This window comes from Oncorhynchus keta, chromosome 1, assembly GCF_023373465.1.
Source record: "Oncorhynchus keta strain PuntledgeMale-10-30-2019 chromosome 1, Oket_V2, whole genome shotgun sequence".
In the NCBI taxonomy this organism is placed as follows: Eukaryota; Metazoa; Chordata; class Actinopteri; order Salmoniformes; family Salmonidae; genus Oncorhynchus; species Oncorhynchus keta.
The window spans coordinates 83,378,091-83,384,479 of record NC_068421.1 but is presented as its reverse complement, the minus strand read 5'-3'; positions in this window follow the sequence as shown (position 1 = coordinate 83,384,479).

Genomic DNA, 6,389 nt, shown 5'->3' with positions numbered 1-6,389 from the left:
ATGTCAGGGCACATAGTCCACATGGACACCATGTCAGGGCACATAGTCCACATGGACACTCCATGTCAGGGCACATAGTTCACATGGACACTCCATGTCAGGGCACATAGTCCACATGGACACTCCATGTCAGGGCACATAGTCCACATGGACACCATGTCAGGGCACATAGTTCATGGACACTCCATGTCAGGGCACATAGTTCACATGGACACCATGTCAGGGCACATAGTTCACATGGACACCATGTCAGGGCACATAGTCCACATGGACACCATGTCAGGTCAGATAGTCCACATGGACACTCCATGTCAGGGCACATAGTCCACATGGACACTCCATGTCAGGGCACATAGTCCACATGGACACTCCATGTCAGGGCACATAGTCCACATGGACACCATGTCAGGGCACATAGTTCACATGGACACCATGTCAGGGCACATAGTCCACATGGACACCATGTCAGGGCACATAGTCCACATGGACACTCCATGTCAGGGCACATAGTCCACATGGACACCATGGCAGGCACATAGTCCACATGGACACCATGTCAGGCACATAGTCCACATGGACACCATGTCAGGGCACATAGTCCACATGGACACATGTCAGGGCACATAGTCACATGGACACCATGTCAGGGCACATAGCCCACATGGAGACTCAATGTCAGGGCACATAGTCCACATGGACACCATGTCAGGGCACATAGCCCACATGGAGACTCCATGTCAGGGCACATAGCCCACATGGACACTCCATGTCAGGGCACATAGTCCACATGGACACTCCATGTCAGGGCACATAGTCCACATGGACACTCCATGTCAGGGCACATAGTTCACATGGACACTCCATGTCAGGGCACATAGTCCACATGGACACTCCATGTCAGGGCACATAGTCCACATGGACACTCCATGTCAGGGCACATAGTCCACATGGACACCATGTCAGGTCAGATAGTCCACATGGACACTCCATGTCAGGGCACATAGTCCACATGGACACCATGTCAGGTCAGATAGTCCACATGGACACTCCATGTCAGGGCACATAGTCCACATGGACACTCCATGTCAGGGCACATAGTCCACATGGACACTCCATGTCAGGGCACATAGTCCACATGGACACTCCATGTCAGGGCACATAGTCCACATGGACACCATGTCAGGGCACATAGTTCACATGGACACCATGTCAGGGCACATAGTCACATTCCATGTCAGGGCACATAGTCCACATGGACACCATGTCAGGGCACATAGTCCACATGGACACCATGTCAGGCACATAGTCCACATGGACACCATGTCAGGCACATAGTCCACATGGACACCATGTCAGGGCACATAGTCCACATGGACACCATGTCAGGGCACATAGTCCACATGGACACCATGTCAGGGCACATAGTCCACATGGACACAATGTCAGGGCACATAGTCCACATGGACACCATGTCAGGGCACATAGTCCACATGGAGACTCCATGTCAGGGCACATAGCCCACATGGACACTCCATGTCAGGGCACATAGTCCACATGGACACTCCATGTCAGGCACATAGTCCACATGGACACCATGTCAGGGCACATAGTCCACATGGACACATGTCAGGGCACATAGTCCACATGGACACTCCATGTCAGGGCACATAGTCCACATGGACACCATGTCAGGGCACATAGTCCACATGGACACTCCATGTCAGGGCACATAGTCCACATGGACACTCCATGTCAGGGCACATAGTCCACATGGACACTCCATGTCAGGGCACATAGTCCACATGGACACCATGTCAGGGCACATAGTCCACATGGACACCATGTCAGGGCACATAGTCCACATGGACACCATGTCAGGCACATAGTCCACATGGACACTCCATGTCAGGGCACATAGTCCACATAGACACCATGTCAGGGCACATAGTCCACATGGACACCATGTCAGGGCACATAGTCCACATGGACTCCATGTCAGGGCACATAGTCCACATGGACACCATGTCAGGGCACATAGTTCACATGGACACTCCATGTCAGGGCACATAGTCCACATGGACACTCCATGTCAGGGCACATAGTCCACATGGACACCATGTCAGGGCACATAGTCCACATGGACACCATGACAGGGCACATAGTTCACATGGACACTCCATGTCAGGGCACATAGTCCACATGGACACTCCATGTCAGGGCACATAGTTCACATGGACACCATGTCAGGGCACATAGTTCACATGGTTATGTCAGGGCACATAGTCCACATGGATACCATGTCAGGCACATAGTCCACATGGACACCATGTCAGGCACATAGTCCACATGGACAATCCATGTCAGGGCACATAGACCACATGGACACCATGTCAGGGCACATAGTCCACATGGACACCATGTCAGGGCACATAGTCCACATGGACACCATGTCAGGAACATAGTCCACATGGACACTCCATGTCAGGGCACATAGTCCACATGGACACTCCATGTCAGGGCACATAGTCCACATGGACACCATGTCAGGGCACATAGTCCACATGGACACCATGTCAGGGCACATAGTCCACATGGACACTCCATGTCAGGGCACATAGTCCACATGGACACTCCATGTCAGGGCACATAGTCCACATGGACACCATGTCAGGGCACATAGTTCACATGGACACTCCATGTCAGGGCACATAGTCCACATGGACACTCCATGTCAGGGCACATAGTCCACATGGACACCATGTCAGGGCACATAGTCCACATGGACACTCCATGTCAGGGCACATAGTCCACATGGACACCATGTCAGGTCAGATAGTCCACATGGACACTCCATGTCAGGGCACATAGTCCACATGGACACTCCATGTCAGGGCACATAGTCCACATGGACACCATGTCAGGTCAGATAGTCCACATGGACACTCCATGTCAGGGCACATAGTCCACATGGACACTCCATGTCAGGGCACATAGTCCACATGGACACTCCATGTCAGGGCACATAGTCCACATGGACACCATGTCAGGGCACATAGTTCACATGGACACCATGTCAGGGCACATAGTCCACATGGACACTCCATGTCAGGGCACATAGTCCACATGGACACCATGGTGCAGGGCACATAGTCACATGGACACCATGTCAGGGCACATAGTCCACATGGACACCATGTCAGGGCACATAGTCCACATGGACACCATGTCAGGGCACATAGTCCACATGGACACAATGTCAGGGCACATAGTCCACATGGACACCATGTCAGGGCACATAGCCCACATGGAGACTCCATGTCAGGGCACATAGTCCACATGGACACCATGTCAGGGCACATAGCCCACATGGACACTCCATGTCAGGGCACATAGTCCACATGGACACTCCATGTCAGGGCACATAGTCCACATGGACACCATGTCAGGGCACATAGTCCACATGGACACCATGTCAGGGCACATAGTCCACATGGACACCATGTCAGGGAACATAGTCCACATGGACACTCCATGTCAGGGCACATAGTTCACATGGACACTCCATGTCAGGGCACATAGTCCACATGGACACTCCATGTCAGGGCACATAGTCCACATGGACACCATGTCAGGGCACATAGTTCACATGGACACTCCATGTCAGGGCACATAGTTCACATGGACACCATGTCAGGGCACATAGTTCACATGGACACCATGTCAGGGCACATAGTCACATGGACACCATGTCAGGTCAGATAGTCCACATGGACACTCCATGTCAGGGCACATAGTCCACATGGACACTCCATGTCAGGGCACATAGTCCACATGGACACTCCATGTCAGGGCACATAGTCCACATGGACACTCCATGTCAGGGCACATAGTCCACATGGACACCATGTCAGGGCACATAGTTCACATGGACACCATGTCAGGGCACATAGTCCACATGGACACTCCATGTCAGGGCACATAGTCCACATGGACACCATGCAGGCACATAGTCCACATGGACACCATGTCAGGCACATAGTCCACATGGACACCATGTCAGGGCACATAGTCCACATGGACACCATGTCAGGGCACATAGTCCACATGGACACCATGTCAGGGCACATAGTCCACATGGACACAATGTCAGGGCACATAGTCCACATGGACACCATGTCAGGGCACATAGCCCACATGGACACTCCATGTCAGGGCACATAGCCCACATGGACACTCCATGTCAGGGCACATAGCCCACATGGACACTCCATGTCAGGGCACATAGTCCACATGGACACCATGTCAGGGCACATAGTCCACATGGACACCATGTCAGGGCACATAGTCCACATGGACACTCCATGTCAGGGCACATAGTCCACATGGACACCATGTCAGGGCACATAGTCCACATGGACACTCCATGTCAGGGCACATAGTCCACATGGACACTCCATGTCAGGGCACATAGTCCACATGGACACTCCATGTCAGGGCACATAGTCCACATGGACACCATGTCAGGGCACATAGTCCACATGGACACCATGTCAGGGCACATAGTCCACATGGACACCATGTCAGGGCACATAGTCCACATGGACACTCCATGTCAGGGCACATAGTCCACATAGACACCATGTCAGGGCACATAGTCCACATGGACACCATGTCAGGGCACATAGTCCACATGGACACTCCATGTCAGGGCACATAGTCCACATGGACACTCCATGTCAGGGCACATAGTTCACATGGACACTCCATGTCAGGGCACATAGTCCACATGGACACTCCATGTCAGGGCACATAGTCCACATGGACACCATGTCAGGGCACATAGTCCACATGGACACCATGACAGGGCACATAGTTCACATGGACACTCCATGTCAGGGCACATAGTCCACATGGACACTCCATGTCAGGGCACATAGTTCACATGGACACCATGTCAGGGCACATAGTTCACATGGACACTCCATGTCAGGGCACATAGTCCACATGGATACCATGTCAGGCACATAGTCCACATGGACACCATGTCAGGCACATAGTCCACATGGACAATCCATGTCAGGGCACATAGACCACATGGACACCATGTCAGGGCACATAGTCCACATGGACACCATGTCAGGGCACATAGTCCACATGGACACCATGTCAGGAACATAGTCCACATGGACACTCCATGTCAGGGCACATAGTCCACATGGACACTCCATGTCAGGGCACATAGTCCACATGGACACCATGTCAGGGCACATAGTCCACATGGACACCATGTCAGGGCACATAGTCCACATGGACACCATGTCAGGGCACATAGTCCACATGGACACTCCATGTCAGGGCACATAGTCCACATGGACACCATGTCAGGGCACATAGTTCACATGGACACTCCATGTCAGGGCACATAGTTCACATGGACACTCCATGTCAGGGCACATAGTCCACATGGACACTCCATGTCAGGGCACATAGTCCACATGGACACTCCATGTCAGGGCACATAGTCCACATGGACACCATGTCAGGTCAGATAGTCCACATGGACACTCCATGTCAGGGCACATAGTCCACATGGACACCATGTCAGGGCACATAGTCCACATGGACACCATGTCAGGTCAGATAGTCCACATGGACACTCCATGTCAGGGCACATAGTCCACATGGACACTCCATGTCAGGGCACATAGTCCACATGGACACTCCATGTCAGGGCACATAGTCCACATGGACACCATGTCAGGGCACATAGTTCACATGGACACCATGTCAGGGCACATAGTCCACATGGACACTCCATGTCAGTCCACATGGGCACATAGTCCACATGGACACCATGTCAGGGCACATAGTCCACATGGACACCATGTCAGGGCACATAGTCCACATGGACACCATGTCAGGGCACATAGTCCACATGGACACAATGTCAGGGCACATAGTCCACATGGACACCATGTCAGGGCACATAGCCCACATGGAGACTCCATGTCAGGGCACATAGCCCACATGGACACTCCATGTCAGGGCACATAGTCCACATGGACACTCCATGTCAGGGCACATAGTCCACATGGACACTCCATGTCAGGGCACATAGTTCACATGGACACTCCGTGTCAGGGCACATAGTCCACATGGACACCATGTCAGGCACATAGTCCACATGGACACCATGTCAGGGCACATAGTTCACATGGACACCATGTCAGGGCACATAGTTCACATGGACACCATGTCAGGGCACATAGTTCACATGGACACCATGTCAGGGCACATAGTCCACATGGACAATCCATGTCAGGGCACATAGTCCACATGGACACCATGTCAGGGCACATAGTCCACATGGACACTCCATGTCAGGGCAC